The following is a 23,510-nucleotide window of genomic DNA, read 5'->3' as shown; positions in this document are numbered from 1 at the left end:
ACATTGTGTCTCTTATATTTAAATCAGATGCAATTTCTGTATTTCATCGTCAATGGGAAGGTCCAAGGGATACAGTAAACAAGCAGAGGTGCATCGGAATGTAAACCTGGTGACACAGGAAACGCTCAATACATGGACAGCAGGAAGACACAGCCTTCCTGTACTTAAGTCGGCATTGTGTCTCCTATATTTAATTCCAAAACAATTTCTGTGTTTCATCGTCACTGTGAAGGTCCAGTGGATACCGTAAACCTGCAGAGGTGCATCAGAATGTAAAACTGGTGACACAGGAAAAGCTCAAAACATAGACAGTAGGAAGACTCAGTCTTCCTGTACTTAAGTCGGCCTTGTGTCTCTTATATTTAATTCCGATGCAATTTCTGTGTTTCATCGTCACTGTGAAGGTCCAGTGGATACAGTAAACCTGCAGAGGTGCATCGGAATGTAAAACTGAATACACAGGAAACGCTGAAAACATAGACAGTAGGAAGACTCAGTCTTCCTGTACTTAAGTCGGCATTGTGTCTCTTATATTTAAATCAGATGCAATTTCTGTGTTTCATCGTCAATGGGAAGGTCCAATGTATACAGTAAACCTGCAGAGGTGCATCGGAATGTAAAACTGGTGTCACAGGAAGCGCTCAAAACGTACACAGTAGGAAGACTCAGTCTTCCTGTACTTAAGTCGACATTGTGTCTCTTAGATTTAATTCCGATGCAATTTCTGTGTTTCATCGTCGATGGGAAGGTCCAAGGGATACAGAAAACCTCCAGAGGTCCATCGGAATGTAAAACTGGTGACACAGGAAACGCTCAAAACATAGACCCTAAGAAGACTCAGTTTTCTACTACTTAAGTCGGCATTGTGTCTCTTATATTTAATTCCGATGCAATTTCTGTGTTTCATCGTCAATGGGAAGGTCCAATGTATACAGTAAACCTGCAGAGGTGCATCGGAATGTAAAACTGGTGACACAGGAAACGCTCAAAATATAGACAGTAGGAAGACTCAGTCTTCCTGTACTTAAGTCGGCATTGTGTCTCTTATATTTAAATCAGATGCAATTTCTGTGTTTCATCGTCAATGGGAAGGTCCAAGGGATACAGTAAACCTGCAGAGGTGCATCGGAATGTAAAACTGGTGACACAGGAAACGCTCAAAACATAGACAGTAGGAAGACTCAGTCTTCCTGTACTTAAGTCGGCATTGTGTCTCTTATATTTAAATCCGATGCAATTTCTGTGTTTCGTCGTCAATGGGAAGGTCCAATGGATACAGTAAACCTGCAGAGGTGCATCGAAATGTAAAACTGGTGACACAGGAAACGCTCAAAACGTAGACATTAGGAAGACTCAGTCTTCCTGTACTTAAGTCGACATTGTGTCTCTTAGATTTAATTCCGATGCAATTTCTGTGTTTCATCGTCAATGGGAAGGTCCAAGGGATACAGTAAACCTGTAGAGGTCCAGCGGAATGTAAAACTGGTGACACAGGAAACGCTCAAAACATAGACCCTAGGAGGACTCAGTTTTCTTGCACTTAAGTCGGCATTGTGTCTCTTTTATTTAATTCCGATGCAATATCTGTGTTTCGTCGTCAATGGGAAGGTCCAATGGATACAGTAAACCTGCAGAGGTGCATCGGAATGTAAAACTGGTGACACAGGAAACGCTCAAATCGTAGACATTAGGAAGACTCAGTCTTCCTGTACTTAAGCCGACATTGTGTCTCTTAGATTTAATTCCGATGCAATTTCTGTGTTTCATCGTCAATGGGAAGGTCCAAGGGATACAGTAAACCTGCAGAGGTCCAGCGGAATGTAAAACTGGTGACACACGAAACGCTCAAAACATAGACCCTATGAGGACTCAGTTTTCTTGTACTTAAGTCGGCATTGTGCCTCTTATATTTAAATCAGATGCAATTTCTGTGTTTCATCGTCAATGGGAAGGTCCAATGGATACAGTAAACCTGCAGAGGTGCATCGGAATGCAAAACTGGGGACACAGGAAGCGCTCAAAACGTACACAGTAGGAAGACTCAGTCTTCCTGTACTTAAGTCGACATTGTGTCTCTTAGATTTAATTCCGATGCAATTTCTGTGTTTCATCGTCGATGGGAAGGTCCAAGGGATACAGAAAACCTGCAGAGGTCCATCGGAATGTAAAACTGGTGACACAGGAAACGCTAAAAACATAGACCCTAAGAAGACTCAGTTTTCTACTACTTAAGTCGGCATTGTGTCTCTTATATTTAATTCCGATGCAATTTCTGTGTTTCATCGTCAATGGGAAGGTCCAATGTATACAGTAAACCTGCAGAGGTGCATCGGAATGTAAAACTGGTGACACAGGAAACGCTCAAAATATAGTCAGTAGGAAGACTCAGTCTTCCTGTACTTAAGTCGGCATTGTGTCTCTTATATTTAAATCAGATGCAATTTCTGTGTTTCATCGTCAATGGGAAGGTCCAAGGGATACAGTAAACCTTCAGAGGTGCATCGGAATGTAAAACTGGTGACACAGGAAACGCTCAAAACATAGACAGTAGGAAGACTCAGTCTTCCTGTACTTAAGTCGGCATTGTGTGTCTTATATTTAATTCCGATGCAATTTCTGTGTTTCATCGTCAATGGGAAGGTCCAATGTATACAGTAAACCTGCAGAGGTGCATCAGAATGTAAAACTGGTGACACAGGAAACGCTCAAAACATAGACAGTAGGAAGACTCAGTCTTCCTGTACTTCAGTCGGCATTGTGTCTCTTATATTTAAATCCGATGCAATTTTTGTGTTTCGTCGTCAATGGAAAGGACCAATGGATACAGTAAACCTGCAGAGGTGCATCGGAATGTAAAACTGGTGACACAGGAAACGCTCAAAACGTAGACATTAGGAAGACTCAGTCTTCCTGTACTTAAGTCGACATTGTGTCTCTAGGATTTAATTCCGATGCAATTTCTGTGTTTCATCGTCAATGGGAAGGTCCAAGGGATACAGTAAACCTGCAGAGGTCCAGCGGAATGTAAAACTGGTGACACAGGAAACGCTCAAAACATAGACCATAGGTGGACTCAGTTTCCTTGTACTTAAGTCGGCATTGTGTCTCTTTTATTTAATTCCGATGCAATATCTGTATTTCATCGTCACTGTGAAGTTCGAAGAGATACAGTAAACCTGCAGAGGTGCATCGGAATGTAAAACTGGTGACACCGGAAACGCAAAAAACATAGACAGTAGGAAGACTCAGTCTTCCTGTACTTAAGTCGGCATTGTGTCTCTTATATTTAAATCAGATTGAATTTCTGTGTTTCATCGTCAATGGGAAGGTCCAATGGATACAGTATACGTGCAGTTGTGCATCGGAATGTAAAACTGGTGACACAGGAAACGCTCAAAACATAGACCCTAAGAAGACTCAGTTTCCTTGTACTTAAGTCGGCATTGTGTCTCTTATATTTAATTCCGATGCAATTTCTGTGTTTCATCGTCAATGGGAATGTCCAATGTATACAGTAAACCTGCAGAGGTGCATCGGAATGTAAAACTGGTGACACAGGAGACGCTCAAAATATAGACAGTAGGAAGACTCAGTCTTCCTGTACTCAAGTCGGCATTGTGTCTCTTATATTTAAATCCGATGCAATTTCTGTGTTTCATCGTCGAAGGGACGGTCCAAGGGATACAAAAAACCTGCCAGAGGTCCATGGGAATGTAAAACTGGTGACACAGGAAACGCTCAAAACATAGACCCTAAAAGACTCAGTTTTCTTGTACTTAAGTCGGCATTGTGTCTCTTATATTTAATTCCGATGCAATATCTGTTTTTCATCGTCACTGTGAAGGTCGAAGAGATACAGTAAACCTGCAGAGGTGCATCGGAATGTGAAACTGGTGACACTGGAAACGCAAAAAACATAGACAGTAGGAAGACACAGCCTTCCTGTACTTAAGTCGGCATTGTGTCTCCTATATTTAATTCCAAAACAATATCTGTGTTTCATCGTCACTGTGAAGGTCCAGTGGATACCGTAAACCTGCAGAGGTGCATCAGAATGTAAAACTGGTGACACAGGAAAAGCTCAAAACATAGACAGTAGGAAGACTCAGTCTTCCTGTACTTAAGTCGGCCTTGTGTCTCTTATATTTAATTCCGATGCAATTTCTGTGTTTCATCGTCACTGTGAAGGTCCAGTGGATACAGTAAACCTGCAGAGGTGCATCGGAATGTAAAACTGAATACACAGGAAACGCTGAAAACATAGACAGTAGGAAGACTCAGTCTTCCTGTACTTAAGTCGGCATTGTGTCTCTTATATTTAAATCAGATGCAATTTCTGTGTTTCATCGTCAATGGGAAGGTCCAATGGATACAGTAAACCTGCAGAGGTGCATCGGAATGTAAAACTGGTGTCACAGGAAGCGCTCAAAACGTACACAGTAGGAAGACTCAGTCTTCCTGTACTTAAGTCGACATTGTGTCTCTTAGATTTAATTCCGATGCAATTTCTGTGTTTCATCGTCGATGGGAAGGTCCAAGGGATACAGAAAACCTCCAGAGGTCCATCGGAATGTAAAACTGGTGACACAGGAAACGCTCAAAACATAGACCCTAAGAAGACTCAGGTTCCTACTACTTAAGTCGGCATTGTGTCTCTTATATTTAATTCCGATGCAATTTCTGTGTTTCATCGTCAATGGGAAGGTCCAATGTATACAGTAAACCTGCAGAGGTGCATCGGAATGTAAAACTGGTGACACAGGAAACGCTCAAAATATAGACAGTAGGAAGACTCAGTCTTCCTGTACTTAAGTCGGCATTGTGTCTCTTATATTTAAATCAGATGCAATTTCTGTGTTTCATCGTCAATGGGAAGGTCCAAGGGATACAGTAAACCTGCAGATGTGCATCGGAATGTAAAACTGGTGACACAGGAAACGCTCAAAACATAGACAGTAGGAAGACTCAGTCTTCCTGTACTTAAGTCGGCATTGTGTCTCTTATATTTAAATCCGATGCAATTTCTGTGTTTCGTCGTCAATGGGAAGGTCCAATGGATACAGTAAACCTGCAGAGGTGCATCGGAATGTAAAACTGGTGACACAGGAAACGCTCAAAACGTAGACATTAGGAAGACTCAGTCTTCCTGTACTTAAGTCGACATTGTGTCTCTAAGATTTAATTCCGATGCAATTTCTGTGTTTCATCGTCAATGGGAAGGTCCAAGGGATACAGTAAACCTGTAGAGGTCCAGCGGAATGTAAAACTGGTGACACAGGAAACGCTCAAAACATAGACCCTAGGGGGACTCAGTTTTCTTGCACTTAAGTCGGCATTGTGTCTCTTTTATTTAATTCCGATGCAATATCTGTGTTTCGTCGTCAATGGGAAGGTCCAATGGATACAGTAAACCTGCAGAGGTGCATCGGAATGTAAAACTGGTGACACAGGAAACGCTCAAATCGTAGACATTAGGAAGACTCAGTCTTCCTGTACTTAAGCCGACATTGTGTCTCTTAGATTTAATTCCGATGCAATTTCTGTGTTTCATCGTCAATGGGAAGGTCCAAGGGATACAGTAAACCTGCAGAGGTCCAGCGGAATGTAAAACTGGTGACACACGAAACGCTCAAAACATAGACCCTAGGAGGACTCAGTTTTCTTGTACTTAAGTCGGCATTGTGTCTCTTATATTTCATTCCGATGCAATATCTGTATTTCATCGTCACTGTGAAGTTCGAAGAGATACAGTAAACCTGCAGAGGTGCATCGGAATGTAAAACTGGTGACACCGGAAACGCAAAAAACATAGACAGTAGGAAGACTCAGTCTTCCTGTACTTAAGTCGGCATTGTGCCTCTTATATTTAAATCCGATGCAATTTCTGTGTTTCATCGTCAGTGGAAGGTCCAATAGATACAGTAAACCTGCAGAGGTGCATCGGAATGTAAAACTGGTGACACAGGAAATGCTCAAAGCATAGACAGTAGGAAGACTCAGTCTTCCTGTACTTAAGTCGGCATTGTGTCTCTTATATTTAAATCCGATGCAATTTCTGTGTTTCATCGTCAATGGGAAGGTCCAAGGGATACAGTAAACCTGCAGAGGTGCATCGGAATGTAAAACTGAATACACAGGAAACGCTGAAAACATAGACAGTAGGAAGACTCAGTCTTCCTGTATTTAAGTCGGCATTGTGTCTCTTATATTTAAATCAGATGCAATTTCTGTGTTTCATCGTCAATGTGAAGGTCCAATGGATACAGTAAACCTGCAGAGGTGCATCGGAATGTAAAACTGGGGACACAGGAAGCGCTCAAAACGTACACAGTAGGAAGACTCAGTCTTCCTGTACTTAAGTCGACATTGTGTCTCTTAGATTTAATTCCGATGCAATTTCTGTATTTCATCGTCGATGGGAAGGTCCAAGGGATACAGAAAACCTGCAGAGGTCCATCGGAATGTAAAACTGGTGACACAGGAAACGCTAAAAACATAGACCCTAAGAAGACTCAGTTTTCTACTACTTAAGTCGGCATTGTGTCTCTTATATTTAATTCCGATGCAATTTCTGTGTTTCATCGTCAATGGGAAGGTCCAATGTATACAGTAAACCTGCAGAGGTGCATCGGAATGTAAAACTGGTGACACAGGAAACGCTCAAAATATAGACAGTAGGAAGACTCAGTCTTCCTGTACTTAAGTCGGCATTGTGTCTCTTATATTTAAATCAGATGCAATTTCTGTGTTTCATCGTCAATGGGAAGGTCCAAGGGATACAGTAAACCTTCAGAGGTGCATCGGAATGTAAAACTGGTGACACAGGAAACGCTCAAAGCATAGACAGCAGGAAGACTCAGTCTTCCTGTACTTAAGTCGGCATTGTGTCTCTTATATTTAAATCCGATGCAATTTCTGTGTTTCGTCGTCAATGGGAAGGTCCAATGGATACAGTAAACCTGCAGAGGTGCATCGGAATGTAAAACTGGTGACACAGGAAACGCTCAAAACGTAGACATTAGGAAGACTCAGTCTTCCTGTACTTAAGTCGACATTGTGTCTCTTAGATTTAAATTCCGATGCAATTTCTGTGTTTCATCGTCAATGGGAAGGTCCAAGGGATACAGTAAACCTGCAGAGGTCCAGCGGAATGTAAAACTGGTGACACAGGAAACGCTCAAAACATAGACCCTAGGAGGACTCAGTTTTCTTGTACTTAAGTCGGCATTGTGTCTCTTTTATTTAATTCCGATGCAATATCTGTATTTCATCGTCACTGTGAAGTTCGAAGAGATACAGTAAACCTGCAGAGGTGCATCGGAATGTAAAACTGGTGACACCGGAAACGCAAAAAACATAGACAGTAGGAAGACTCAGTCTTCCTGTACTTAAGTCGGCATTGTGCCTCTTATATTTAAATCCGATGCAATTTCTGTGTTTCATCGTCAGTGGAAGGTCCAACGGATACAGTAAACCTGCAGAGGTGCATCGGAATGTAAAACTGGTGACACAGGAAACGCTCAAAGCATAGACAGTAGGAAGACTCAGTCTTCCTGTACTTAAGTCGGCATTGTGTCTCTTATATTTAAATCCGATGCAATTTCTGTGTTTCATCGTCAATGGGAAGGTCCAGTGGATACAGTAAACCTGCAGAGGTGCATCGGAATGTAAAACTGGTGACACAGGAAACGCTCAAACCATAGACCCTAAGAAGACTCAGTTTTCTTGTACTTAAGTCGGCATTGTGTCTCTTATATTTAATTCCGATGCAATTTCTGTGTTCCATCGTCACTGGGAAGGTCCAATGGATACAGTAAACCTGCAGAGGTGCATCGGAATGTAAATCTGGTGACACAGGAAACGCTCAAAATATAGACCCTAAGGTGACTCAGTTTTGTAGTTCTTAGATCGGCATTGTGTCTCTTATATTTAATTCCGATGCAATTTCTGTGTTTCATCGTCACTGTGAAGGTCCAAGGGATACAGTAAACCTGCAGAGGTGCATCGGAATGTAAAACTGGTGACACAGGAAACGCTCAAAACATAGACCCTAAGAAGACTCAGTTTCCTTGTACTTAAGTCGGCATTGTGTCTCTTATATTTAATTCCGATGCAATTTCTGTGTTTCATCGTCAAAGGGAATGTCCAATGTATACAGTAAACCTGCAGAGGTGCATCGGAATGTAAAACTAATGACACAGGAGACGCTCAAAATATAGACAGTAGGAAGACTCAGTCTTCCTGTACTTAAGCCGACATTGTGTCTCTTAGATTTAATTCCGATGCAATTTCTGTGTTTCATCGTCAATGGGAAGGTCCAAGGGATACAGTAAACCTGCAGAGGTCCAGCGGAATGTAAAACTGGTGACACACGAAACGCTCAAAACATAGACCCTAGGAGGACTCAGTTTTTTTGTACTTAAGTCGGCATTGTGTCTCTTATATTTCATTCCGATGCAATATCTGTATTTCATCGTCACTGTGAAGTTCGAAGAGATACAGTAAACCTGCAGAGGTGCATCGGAATGTAAAACTGGTGACACCGGAAACGCAAAAAACATAGACAGTAGGAAGACTCAGTCTTCCTGTACTTAAGTCGGCATTGTGCCTCTTATATTTAAATCCGATGCAATTTCTGTGTTTCATCGTCAGTGGAAGGTCCAATAGATACAGTAAACCTGCAGAGGTGCATCGGAATGTAAAACTGGTGACACAGGAAATGCTCAAAGCATAGACAGTAGGAAGACTCAGTCTTCCTGTACTTAAGTCGGCATTGTGTCTCTTATATTTAAATCCGATGCAATTTCTGTGTTTCATCGTCAATGGGAAGGTCCAAGGGATACAGTAAACCTGCAGAGGTGCATCGGAATGTAAAACTGAATACACAGGAAACGCTGAAAACATAGACAGTAGGAAGACTCAGTCTTCCTGTATTTAAGTCGGCATTGTGTCTCTTATATTTAAATCAGATGCAATTTCTGTGTTTCATCGTCAATGGGAAGGTCCAATGGATACAGTAAACCTGCTGAGGTGCATCGGAATGTAAAACTGGGGACACAGGAAGCGCTCAAAACGTACACAGTAGGAAGACTCAGTCTTCCTGTACTTAAGTCGACATTGTGTCTCTTAGATTTAATTCCGATGCAATTTCTGTATTTCATCGTCGATGGGAAGGTCCAAGGGATACAGAAAACCTGCAGAGGTCCATCGGAATGTAAAACTGGTGACACAGGAAACGCTAAAAACATAGACCCTAAGAAGACTCAGTTTTCTACTACTTAAGTCGGCATTGTGTCTCTTATATTTAATTCCGATGCAATTTCTGTGTTTCATCGTCAATGGGAAGGTCCAATGTATACAGTAAACCTGCAGAGGTGCATCGGAATGTAAAACTGGTGACACAGGAAACGCTCAAAATATAGACAGTAGGAAGACTCAGTCTTCCTGTACTTAAGTCGGCATTGTGTCTCTTATATTTAAATCAGATGCAATTTCTGTGTTTCATCGTCAATGGGAAGGTCCAAGGGATACAGTAAACCTTCAGAGGTGCATCGGAATGTAAAACTGGTGACACAGGAAACGCTCAAAGCATAGACAGCAGGAAGACTCAGTCTTCCTGTACTTAAGTCGGCATTGTGTCTCTTATATTTAAATCCGATGCAATTTCTGTGTTTCGTCGTCAATGGGAAGGTCCAATGGATACAGTAAACCTGCAGAGGTGCATCGGAATGTAAAACTGGTGACACAGGAAACGCTCAAAACGTAGACATTAGGAAGACTCAGTCTTCCTGTACTTAAGTCGACATTGTGTCTCTTAGATTTAAATTCCGATGCAATTTCTGTGTTTCATCGTCAATGGGAAGGTCCAAGGGATACAGTAAACCTGCAGAGGTCCAGCGGAATGTAAAACTGGTGACACAGGAAACGCTCAAAACATAGACCCTAGGAGGACTCAGTTTTCTTGTACTTAAGTCGGCATTGTGTCTCTTTTATTTAATTCCGATGCAATATCTGTATTTCATCGTCACTGTGAAGTTCGAAGAGATACAGTAAACCTGCAGAGGTGCATCGGAATGTAAAACTGGTGACACCGGAAACGCAAAAAACATAGACAGTAGGAAGACTCAGTCTTCCTGTACTTAAGTCGGCATTGTGCCTCTTATATTTAAATCCGATGCAATTTCTGTGTTTCATCGTCAGTGGAAGGTCCAACGGATACAGTAAACCTGCAGAGGTGCATCGGAATGTAAAACTGGTGACACAGGAAACGCTCAAAGCATAGACAGTAGGAAGACTCAGTCTTCCTGTACTTAAGTCGGCATTGTGTCTCTTATATTTAAATCCGATGCAATTTCTGTGTTTCATCGTCAATGGGAAGGTCCAGTGGATACAGTAAACCTGCAGAGGTGCATCGGAATGTAAAACTGGTGACACAGGAAACGCTCAAACCATAGACCCTAAGAAGACTCAGTTTTCTTGTACTTAAGTCGGCATTGTGTCTCTTATATTTAATTCCGATGCAATTTCTGTGTTCCATCGTCACTGGGAAGGTCCAATGGATACAGTAAACCTGCAGAGGTGCATCGGAATGTAAATCTGGTGACACAGGAAACGCTCAAAATATAGACCCTAAGGTGACTCAGTTTTGTAGTTCTTAGATCGGCATTGTGTCTCTTATATTTAATTCCGATGCAATTTCTGTGTTTCATCGTCACTGTGAAGGTCCAAGGGATACAGTAAACCTGCAGAGGTGCATCGGAATGTAAAACTGGTGACACAGGAAACGCTCAAAACATAGACCCTAAGAAGACTCAGTTTCCTTGTACTTAAGTCGGCATTGTGTCTCTTATATTTAATTCCGATGCAATTTCTGTGTTTCATCGTCAAAGGGAATGTCCAATGTATACAGTAAACCTGCAGAGGTGCATCGGAATGTAAAACTAATGACACAGGAGACGCTCAAAATATAGACAGTAGGAAGACTCAGTCTTCCTGTACTTAAGCCGACATTGTGTCTCTTAGATTTAATTCCGATGCAATTTCTGTGTTTCATCGTCAATGGGAAGGTCCAAGGGATACAGTAAACCTGCAGAGGTCCAGCGGAATGTAAAACTGGTGACACACGAAACGCTCAAAACATAGACCCTAGGAGGACTCAGTTTTCTTGTACTTAAGTCGGCATTGTGTCTCTTATATTTCATTCCGATGCAATATCTGTATTTCATCGTCACTGTGAAGTTCGAAGAGATACAGTAAACCTGCAGAGGTGCATCGGAATGTAAAACTGGTGACACCGGAAACGCAAAAAACATAGACAGTAGGAAGACTCAGTCTTCCTGTACTTAAGTCGGCATTGTGCCTCTTATATTTAAATCCGATGCAATTTCTGTGTTTCATCGTCAGTGGAAGGTCCAATAGATACAGTAAACCTGCAGAGGTGCATCGGAATGTAAAACTGGTGACACAGGAAATGCTCAAAGCATAGACAGTAGGAAGACTCAGTCTTCCTGTACTTAAGTCGGCATTGTGTCTCTTATATTTAAATCCGATGCAATTTCTGTGTTTCATCGTCAATGGGAAGGTCCAAGGGATACAGTAAACCTGCAGAGGTGCATCGGAATGTAAAACTGAATACACAGGAAACGCTGAAAACATAGACAGTAGGAAGACTCAGTCTTCCTGTATTTAAGTCGGCATTGTGTCTCTTATATTTAAATCAGATGCAATTTCTGTGTTTCATCGTCAATGGGAAGGTCCAATGGATACAGTAAACCTGCTGAGGTGCATCGGAATGTAAAACTGGGGACACAGGAAGCGCTCAAAACGTACACAGTAGGAAGACTCAGTCTTCCTGTACTTAAGTCGACATTGTGTCTCTTAGATTTAATTCCGATGCAATTTCTGTATTTCATCGTCGATGGGAAGGTCCAAGGGATACAGAAAACCTGCAGAGGTCCATCGGAATGTAAAACTGGTGACACAGGAAACGCTAAAAACATAGACCCTAAGAAGACTCAGTTTTCTACTACTTAAGTCGGCATTGTGTCTCTTATATTTAATTCCGATGCAATTTCTGTGTTTCATCGTCAATGGGAAGGTCCAATGTATACAGTAAACCTGCAGAGGTGCATCGGAATGTAAAACTGGTGACACAGGAAACGCTCAAAATATAGACAGTAGGAAGACTCAGTCTTCCTGTACTTAAGTCGGCATTGTGTCTCTTATATTTAAATCAGATGCAATTTCTGTGTTTCATCGTCAATGGGAAGGTCCAAGGGATACAGTAAACCTTCAGAGGTGCATCGGAATGTAAAACTGGTGACACAGGAAACGCTCAAAGCATAGACAGCAGGAAGACTCAGTCTTCCTGTACTTAAGTCGGCATTGTGTCTCTTATATTTAAATCCGATGCAATTTCTGTGTTTCGTCGTCAATGGGAAGGTCCAATGGATACAGTAAACCTGCAGAGGTGCATCGGAATGTAAAACTGGTGACACAGGAAACGCTCAAAACGTAGACATTAGGAAGACTCAGTCTTCCTGTACTTAAGTCGACATTGTGTCTCTTAGATTTAAATTCCGATGCAATTTCTGTGTTTCATCGTCAATGGGAAGGTCCAAGGGATACAGTAAACCTGCAGAGGTCCAGCGGAATGTAAAACTGGTGACACAGGAAACGCTCAAAACATAGACCCTAGGAGGACTCAGTTTTCTTGTACTTAAGTCGGCATTGTGTCTCTTTTATTTAATTCCGATGCAATATCTGTATTTATCGTCACTGTGAAGTTCGAAGAGATACAGTAAACCTGCAGAGGTGCATCGGAATGTAAAACTGGTGACACCGGAAACGCAAAAAACATAGACAGTAGGAAGACTCAGTCTTCCTGTACTTAAGTCGGCATTGTGCCTCTTATATTTAAATCCGATGCAATTTCTGTGTTTCATCGTCAGTGGAAGGTCCAACGGATACAGTAAACCTGCAGAGGTGCATCGGAATGTAAAGCTGGTGACACAGGAAACGCTCAAAGCATAGACAGTAGGAAGACTCAGTCTTCCTGTACTTAAGTCGGCATTGTGTCTCTTATATTTAAATCCGATGCAATTTCTGTGTTTCATCGTCAATGGGAAGGTCCAGTGGATACAGTAAACCTGCAGAGTTGCATCGGAATGTAAAACTGGTGACACAGGAAACGCTCAAATCGTAGACAGTAGGACGACTCAATCTTCCTGTACTTAAATCGACATTGTGACTCTTAGATCTAATTACGATGCAATTTCTGTGTTTCATCGTCGATGGGAAGGTCCAAGGCATACAGAAAACCTGCAGAGGTCCATCGGAATGTAAAACTGGTGACACAGGAAACGCTCAAACCATAGACCCTAAGAAGACTCAGTTTTCTTGTACTTAAGTCGGCATTATGTCTCTTATATTTAATTCCGATGCAATTTCTGTGTTTCGTCGTCAATGGGAAGGTCCAATGGATACAGTAAACCTGCAGAGGTGAATCGGAATGTAAAACTGGTGACACAGGAAACGCTCAAAACGTAGACATTAGTAAGACTCAGTCTTCCTGTACGTAAGTCGACATTGTGTCTCTTAGATTTAATTCCGATGCAATTTCTGTGTTTCATCGTCAATGGGAAGGTCCAAGGGATACAGTAAACCTGCAGAGGTCCAGCGGAATGTAAAACTGGTGACACAGGAAACGCTCAAAACATAGACCCTAGGAGGACTCAGTTTTCTTGTACTTAAGTCGGCATTGTGTCTCTTTTATTTAATTCCGATGCAATATCTGCATTTCATCGTCACTGTGAAGTTCGAAGAGATACAGTAAACCTGCAGAGGTGCATCGGAATGTAAAACTGGTGACACCGGAAACGCAAAAATCATAGACAGTAGGAAGACTCAGTCTTCCTGTACTTAAGTCGGCATTGTGCCTCTTATATTTAAATCCGATGCAATTTCTGTGTTTCATCGTCAGTGGAAGGTCCAATGGATACAGTAAACCTGCAGAGGTGCATCGGAATGTAAAACTGGTGACACAGGAAACGCTCAAAGCATAGACAGTAGGAAGACTCAGTCTTCCTGTACTTAAGTCGGCATTGTGTCTCTTATATTTAAATCCGATGCAATTTCTGTGTTTCATCGTCAATGGGAAGGTCCAGTGGATACAGTAAACCTGCAGAGGTGCATCGGAATGTAAAACTGGTGACACAGGAAACGCTCAAACCATAGACCCTAAGAAGACTCAGTTTTCTTGTACTTAAGTCGGCATTGTGTCTCTTATATTTAATTCCGATGCAATTTCTGTGTTCCATCGTCACTGGGAAGGTCCAATGGATACAGTAAACCTGCAGAGGTGCATCGGAATGTAAATCTGGTGACACAGGAAACGCTCAAAATATAGACCCTAAGGTGACTCAGTTTTGTAGTTCTTAGATCGGCATTGTGTCTCTTATATTTAATTCCGATGCAATTTCTGTGTTTCATCGTCACTGTGAAGGTCCAAGGGATACAGTAAACCTGCAGAGGTGCATCGGAATGTAAAACTGGTGACACAGGAAACGCTCAAAACATAGACCCTAAGAAGACTCAGTTTCCTTGTACTTAAGTCGGCATTGTGTCTCTTATATTTAATTCCGATGCAATTTCTGTGTTTCATCGTCAAAGGGAATGTCCAATGTATACAGTAAACCTGCAGAGGTGCATCGGAATGTAAAACTAATGACACAGGAGACGCTCAAAATATAGACAGTAGGAAGACTCAGTCTTCCTGTACTCAATTCGGCATTGTGTCTCTTATATTTAAATCCGATGCAATTTCTGTGTTTCATCGTCGAAGGGACGGTCCAAGGGATACAGTAAACCTGCAGAGGTGCATCGGAATGTAAAACTGGCGACACAGGAAACGCTCAAAACATAGACAGTAGGAAGACTCAGTCATCCTGTACTTAAGTCTGCATTGTGTCACTTATATTTAAATGCGATGCAATTTCTGTGTTTCATCGTCAATGGGAAGGCCCAATGGATACAGTAAACCTGCAGAGGTGCATCGGAATGTAAAACTGGTGACACAGGAAACGCTCAAAACATAGACAGTAGGAAGACTCGGTCTTCCTGTACTTAAGTCGACATTGTGTCTCTAGGATTTAATTCCGATGCAATTTCTGTGTTTCATCGTCAATGGGAATGTCCAAGGGATACAGTAAACCAGCAGAGGTCCATCGGAATGTAAAACTGGTGACACAGGAATCGCTCAAAACGTAGACAGTAGGAAGACTCAGTCTTCCTGTGCTTAAGTAGGCATTGTGTCTCTTATATTTAATTCCGATGCAATTTCTGTGTTTCATCGTCAATGGGAAAGTCTAATCGATACACTAAACCTGCAGAGGTGCATCGGAACTTAAAACTGGTGACACAGGAAACGCTAAAACATAGACAGTAGGAAGACTCAGTCTTCCTGAACTTAAGTCGGCATTGTGTCTCTTATATTTAAATCCGATGCAATTTCTGTGTTTCATCGCTAATAGGAGGGTCCAATGGATACAGTAAACCTGCAGAGGTGCATCGGAATGTAAAACTGGTGACACAGGAGACGTTCAGAACGTACACAGTAGGAAGACTCAGTCTTCCTGTACTTAAGTCGACATTGTGTCTCTTAGATTTAATTCCGATGCAATTTCTGTGTTTCATCGTCGATGGGAAGGTCCAAGGAATACAGAAAACCTGCAGAGGTCCATCGGAATGTAAAACTGGTGACACAGGAAACGCTCAAAGCATAGACCCTAAGAAGACTCAGTTTTCTTGTACTTAAGTCGGCATTGTGTCTCTTATATTTAAATCCGATGCAATTTCTGTGTTTCGTCGTCAATGGGAAGGTCCAATGGATACAGTAAACCTGCAGAGGTGCATCGGAATGTAAAACTGGTGACACAGGAAACGCTCAAAACGTAGACAGTAGAAAGACTCAGTCTTCCTGTACTTAAGTCGGCATTGTGTCTCTTATATTTAATTCCGATGCAATATCTGTTTTTCATCGTTACTGTGAAGGTCGAAGGAATACAGTAAATCTGCAGAGGTGCATCGTAATGTAAACCTGGTGACACCGGAAACGCAAAAAAAATAGACAGTAGGAAGACTCAGTCTTCCTGTACTTAAGTCGGCATTGTGTCTCTTATATTTAAATCCGATGCAATTTCTGTGTTTCATCGTCAATGGGAATGTCCAATGTATACAGTAAACCTGCAGAGGTGCATCGGAATGTAAAACTAATGACACAGGAGACGCTCAAAATATAGACAGTAGGAAGACTCAGTCTTCCTGTACTCAATTCGGCATTGTGTCTCTTATATTTAAATCCGATGCAATTTCTGTGTTTCATCGTCGAAGGGACGGTCCAAGGGATACAGTAAACCTGCAGAGGTGCATCGGAATGTAAAACTGGCGACACAGGAAACGCTCAAAACATAGACAGTAGGAAGACTCAGTCATCCTGTACTTAAGTCTGCATTGTGTCACTTATATTTAAATGCGATGCAATTTCTGTGTTTCATCGTCAATGGGAAGGCCCAATGGATACAGTAAACCTGCAGACGTGCATCGGAATGTAAAACTGGCGACACAGGAATCGCTCAAAACGTAGACAGTAGGAAGACTCGGTCTTCCTGTACTTAAGTCGAAATTGTGCTCTTAGATCTAATTCCGATGCAATTTCTGTGTTTCGTCGTCAATGGGAAGGTCCAATGGATACAGTAAACCTGCAGAGGTGCATCGGAATGTAAATCTGGTGACACAGGAAATGCTCAAAACGTAGACAGTGGGAAGACTCAGTCTTCCTGTACTTAAGTAGGCATTGTGTCTCTTATATTTAATTCCGATGCAATTTCTGTGTTTCATCGTCAATGGGAAAGTCTAATCGATACACTAAACCTGCAGAGGTGCATCGGAACTTAAAACTGGTGACACAGGAAACGCTAAAACATAGACAGTAGGAAGACTCAGTCTTCCTGTACTTAAGTCGGCATTGTGTCTCTTATATTTAAATCCGATGCAATTTCTGTGTTTCATCGCTAATGGGAAGGTCCAATGGATACAGTAAACCTGCAGAGGTGCATCGGAATGTAAAACTGGTGACACAGGAAACGTTCAGAACGTACACAGTAGGAAGACTCAGTCTTCCTGTACTTAAGTCGACATTGTGTCTCTTAGATTTAATTCCGATGCAATTTCTGTGTTTCATCGTCGATGGGAAGGTCCAAGGAATACAGAAAACCTGCAGAGGTCCATCGGAATGTAAAACTGGTGACACAGGAAACGCTCAAAGCATAGACCCTAAGAAGACTCAGTTTTCTTGTACTGATGTCGGCATTGTGTCTCTTATATTTAAATCCGATGCAATTTCTGTGTTTCGTCGTCAATGGGAAGGTCCAATGGATACAGTAAACCTGCAGAGGTGCATCGGAATGTAAATCTGGTGACACAGGAAATGCTCAAAACGTAGACAGTGGGAAGACTCAGTCTTCCTGTACTTAAGTAGGCATTGTGTCTCTTATATTTAATTCCGATGCAATTTCTGTGTTTCATCGTCAATGGGAAAGTCTAATCGATACACTAAACCTGCAGAGGTGCATCGGAACTTAAAACTGGTGACACAGGAAACGCTAAAACATAGACAGTAGGAAGACTCAGTCTTCCTGTACTTAAGTCGGCATTGTGTCTCTTATATTTAAATCCGATGCAATTTCTGTGTTTCATCGCTAATGGGAAGGTCCAATGGATACAGTAAACCTGCAGAGGTGCATCGGAATGTAAAACTGGTGACACAGGAAACGTTCAGAACGTACACAGTAGGAAGACTCAGTCTTCCTGTACTTAAGTCGACATTGTGTCTCTTAGATTTAATTCCGATGCAATTTCTGTGTTTCATCGTCGATGGGAAGGTCCAAGGAATACAGAAAACCTGCAGAGGTCCATCGGAATGTAAAACTGGTGACACAGGAAACGCTCAAAGCATAGACCCTAAGAAGACTCAGTTTTCTTGTACTTAAGTCGGCATTGTGTCTCTTATATTTAAATCCGATGCAATTTCTGTGTTTCGTCGTCAATGGGAAGGTCCAATGGATACAGTAAACCTACAGAGGTGCATCGGAATGTAAAACTGGTGACACAGGAACCGCTCAAAATGTAGACAGTAGAAAGACTCAGTCTTCCTGTACTTAAGTCGGCATTGTGTCTCTTAGTTTTAATTCCGATGCAATTTCTGTGTCTCATCGTCAATGGGAAGGTCCAAGGGATACAGTAAACCTTCAGAGGTCCATCGGAATGTAAAACTGGTGACACAGGAAACACTGAAAGCATAGGCCCTAAGAGGACTCAGTTTTCTTGTACTTAAGTCGGCATTGTGTCTCTTATATTTAATTCCGATGCAATTTCTGTGTTTCATCGTCAATGGGAATGTCCAATGTATACAGTAAAGCTGCAGAGGTGCATCGGAATGTAAAACTAATGACACAGGAGACGCTCAAAATATAGACAGTAGGAAGACTCAGTCTTCCTGTACTCAATTCGGCATTGTGTCTCTTATATTTAAATCCGATGCAATTTCTGTGTTTCATCGTCGAAGGGACGGTCCAAGGGATACAGTAAACCTGCAGAGGTGCATCGGAATGTAAAACTGGCGACACAGGAAACGCTCAAAACATAGAGAGTAGGAAGACTCAGTCATCCTGTACTTAAGTCTGCATTGTGTCACTTATATTTAAATGCGATGCAATTTCTGTGTTTCATCGTCAATGGGAAGGCCCAATGGATACAGTAAACCTGCAGAGGTGCATCGGAATGTAAAACTGGTGACACAGGAAACGCTCAAAACATAGACAGTAGGAAGACTCAGTCTTCCTGTACTTAAGTCGACATTGTGTCTCTTAGTTTTAATTCCGATGCAATTTCTGTGTTTCATCGTCAATGGGAAGGTCCAAGGGATACAGTAAACCAGCAGAGGTCCATCGGAATGTAAAACTGGTGACACAGGAATCGCTCAAAACGTAGACAGTAGGAAGACTCAGGCCTTCCTGTACTTAAGTCGACATTGTGTCTCTTAGATCTAATTCCGATGCAATTTCTGTGTTTCGTCGTCAATGGGAAGGTCCAATGGATACAGTAAACCTGCAGAGGTGTATCGGAATGTAAAACTGGTGACACCGGAAACGCTCAAACCATAGACAGTAGGAACACTCAGTCTTCCTGTACTTAAGTCGGCATTGTGTCTCTTATATTTAAATCCGATGCAATTTCTGTGTTTCATCGTCAATGGAAGGTCCAATGGATACAGTAAACCTCCAGAGGTGCATCGGAATGTAAAACTGGTGCACAGGAAACGCTCAAAGCATAGACAGTAGGAAGACTCAGTCTTCCTGTACTTAAGTCGGCATTGTGTCTCTTATATTTAAATCCGATGCAATTTCTGTGTTCATCGTCAATGGGAAGGTCCAATGGATACAGTAAACCTGCAGAGGTGCATCGGAATGTAAATCTGGTGACACAGGAAACGCTCAAAACGTAGACAGTGGGAAGACTCAGTCTTCCTGTACTTAAGTCGACATTGTGACTCTTAGATCTAATTCCGATGCAATATCTGTGTTTCATCGTCGATGGGAAGGTCCAAGGGATACAGAAAACCTGCAGAGGTCCATCGGAATGTAAAACTGGTGACACAGTAAACGCTCAAACCATAGACCCTAAGAAGACTCAGTTTTGTAGTACTTAGGTCGGCATTGTGTCTCTTATATTTAAATCCGATGCAATTTCTGTGTTTCATCGTCACTGCGAAGGTCCAATGGATACAGTAAACCTGCAGAGGTGCATCGGAATGTAAAACTGATGACACAGGAAACGCTCAAAACATAGACCCTAAGAAGACTCAGTTTTCATGTACTTAAGTCGGCATTGTGTCTCTTATATTTAATTCCGATGCAATTTCTGTGTTTCATCGTGACTGTGAATGTCGAATGGATACAGTAAACCTGCAGAGGTGCATCGGAATGTAAAACTGGTGACACAGAAAGAGCGCAAAACATAGACAGTAGGAAGACTCAGTCTTCCTGTACTTAAGTAGGCATTGTGTCTCTTATATTTAATTCCGATGCAATTTCTGTGTTTCATCGTCAATGGGAAAGTCTAATCGATACACTAAACCTGCAGAGGTGCATCGGAACTTAAAACTGGTGACACAGGAAACGCTAAAACATAGACAGTAGGAAGACTCAGTCTTCCTGTACTTAAGTCGGCATTGTGTCTCATATATTTAAATCCGATGCAATTTCTGTGTTTCATCGCTAATGGGAAGGTCCAATGGATACAGTAAACCTGCAGAGGTGCATCGGAATGTAAAATTGGTGACACAGGAAACGATCACAACGTACACAGTAGGAAGACTCAGTCTTCCTGTACTTAAGTCGACATTGTGTCTCTTATATTTAAATCCGATGCAATTTCTGTGTTCATCGTCAATGGGAAGGTCCAATGGATACAGTAAACCTGCAGAGGTGCATCGGAATGTAAATCTGGTGACACAGGAAACGCTCAAAACGTAGACAGTGGGAAGACTCAGTCTTCCTGTACTTAAGTCGACATTGTGACTCTTAGATCTAATTCCGATGCAATATCTGTGTTTCATCGTCGATGGGAAGGTCCAAGGGATACAGAAAACCTGCAGAGGTCCATCGGAATGTAAAACTGGTGACACAGTAAACGCTCAAACCATAGACCCTAAGAAGACTCAGTTTTGTAGTACTTAGGTCGGCATTGTGTCTCTTATATTTAAATCCGATGCAATTTCTGTGTTTCATCGTCACTGCGAAGGTCCAATGGATACAGTAAACCTGCAGAGGTGCATCGGAATGTAAAACTGATGACACAGGAAACGCTCAAAACATAGACCCTAAGAAGACTCAGTTTTCATGTACTTAAGTCGGCATTGTGTCTCTTATATTTAATTCCGATGCAATTTCTGTGTTTCATCGTGACTGTGAATGTCGAATGGATACAGTAAACCTGCAGAGGTGCATCGGAATGTAAAACTGGTGACACAGAAAGAGCGCAAAACATAGACAGTAGGAAGACTCAGTCTTCCTGTACTTAAGTAGGCATTGTGTCTCTTATATTTAATTCCGATGCAATTTCTGTGTTTCATCGTCAATGGGAAAGTCTAATCGATACACTAAACCTGCAGAGGTGCATCGGAACTTAAAACTGGTGACACAGGAAACGCTAAAACATAGACAGTAGGAAGACTCAGTCTTCCTGTACTTAAGTCGGCATTGTGTCTCTTATATTTAAATCCGATGCAATTTCTGTGTTTCATCGCTAATGGGAAGGTCCAATGGATACAGTAAACCTGCAGAGGTGCATCGGAATGTAAAACTGGTGACACAGGAAACGTTCAGAACGTACACAGTAGGAAGACTCAGTCTTCCTGTACTTAAGTCGACATTGTGTCTCTTAGATTTAATTCCGATGCAATTTCTGTGTTTCATCGTCGATGGGAAGGTCCAAGGAATACAGAAAACCTGCAGAGGTCCATCGGAATGTAAAACTGGTGACACAGGAAACGCTCAAAGCATAGACCCTAAGAAGACTCAGTTTTCTTGTACTTAAGTCGGCATTGTGTCTCTTATATTTAAATCCGATGCAATTTCTGTGTTTCGTCGTCAATGGGAAGGTCCAATGGATACAGTAAACCTACAGAGGTGCATCGGAATGTAAAACTGGTGACACAGGAACCGCTCAAAATGTAGACAGTAGAAAGACTCAGTCTTCCTGTACTTAAGTCGGCATTGTGTCTCTTAGTTTTAATTCCGATGCAATTTCTGTGTCTCATCGTCAATGGGAAGGTCCAAGGGATACAGTAAACCTTCAGAGGTCCATCGGAATGTAAAACTGGTGACACAGGAAACACTGAAAGCATAGGCCCTAAGAGGACTCAGTTTTCTTGTACTTAAGTCGGCATTGTGTCTCTTATATTTAATTCCGATGCAATTTCTGTGTTTCATCGTCAATGGGAATGTCCAATGTATACAGTAAAGCTGCAGAGGTGCATCGGAATGTAAAACTAATGACACAGGAGACGCTCAAAATATAGACAGTAGGAAGACTCAGTCTTCCTGTACTCAATTCGGCATTGTGTCTCTTATATTTAAATCCGATGCAATTTCTGTGTTTCATCGTCGAAGGGACGGTCCAAGGGATACAGTAAACCTGCAGAGGTGCATCGGAATGTAAAACTGGCGACACAGGAAACGCTCAAAACATAGAGAGTAGGAAGACTCAGTCATCCTGTACTTAAGTCTGCATTGTGTCACTTATATTTAAATGCGATGCAATTTCTGTGTTTCATCGTCAATGGGAAGGCCCAATGGATACAGTAAACCTGCAGAGGTGCATCGGAATGTAAAACTGGTGACACAGGAAACGCTCAAAACATAGACAGTAGGAAGACTCAGTCTTCCTGTACTTAAGTCGACATTGTGTCTCTTAGTTTTAATTCCGATGCAATTTCTGTGTTTCATCGTCAATGGGAAGGTCCTAGGGATACAGTAAACCAGCAGAGGTCCATCGGAATGTAAAACTGGTGACACAGGAATCGCTCAAAACGTAGACAGTAGGAAGACTCAGGCCTTCCTGTACTTAAGTCGACATTGTGTCTCTTAGATCTAATTCCGATGCAATTTCTGTGTTTCGTCGTCAATGGGAAGGTCCAATGGATACAGTAAACCTGCAGAGGTGTATCGGAATGTAAAACTGGTGACACCGGAAACGCTCAAACCATAGACAGTAGGAACACTCAGTCTTCCTGTACTTAAGTCGGCATTGTGTCTCTTATATTTAAATCCGATGCAATTTCTGTGTTTCATCGTCAATGGAAGGTCCAATGGATACAGTAAACCTCCAGAGGTGCATCGGAATGTAAAACTGGTGCACAGGAAACGCTCAAAGCATAGACAGTAGGAAGACTCAGTCTTCCTGTACTTAAGTCGGCATTGTGTCTCTTATATTTAAATCCGATGCAATTTCTGTGTTCATCGTCAATGGGAAGGTCCAATGGATACAGTAAACCTGCAGAGGTGCATCGGAATGTAAATCTGGTGACACAGGAAACGCTCAAAACGTAGACAGTGGGAAGACTCAGTCTTCCTGTACTTAAGTCGACATTGTGACTCTTAGATCTAATTCCGATGCAATATCTGTGTTTCATCGTCGATGGGAAGGTCCAAGGGATACAGAAAACCTGCAGAGGTCCATCGGAATGTAAAACTGGTGACACAGTAAACGCTCAAACCATAGACCCTAAGAAGACTCAGTTTTGTAGTACTTAGGTCGGCATTGTGTCTCTTATATTTAAATCCGATGCAATTTCTGTGTTTCATCGTCACTGCGAAGGTCCAATGGATACAGTAAACCTGCAGAGGTGCATCGGAATGTAAAACTGATGACACAGGAAACGCTCAAAACAT

This window comes from Schistocerca nitens, chromosome 6, assembly GCF_023898315.1.
Source record: "Schistocerca nitens isolate TAMUIC-IGC-003100 chromosome 6, iqSchNite1.1, whole genome shotgun sequence".
NCBI classification, from domain to species: domain Eukaryota; kingdom Metazoa; phylum Arthropoda; class Insecta; order Orthoptera; family Acrididae; genus Schistocerca; species Schistocerca nitens.
The sequence above is the reverse complement of the archived record's forward strand: the minus strand, read 5'-3'. Positions refer to the sequence as shown.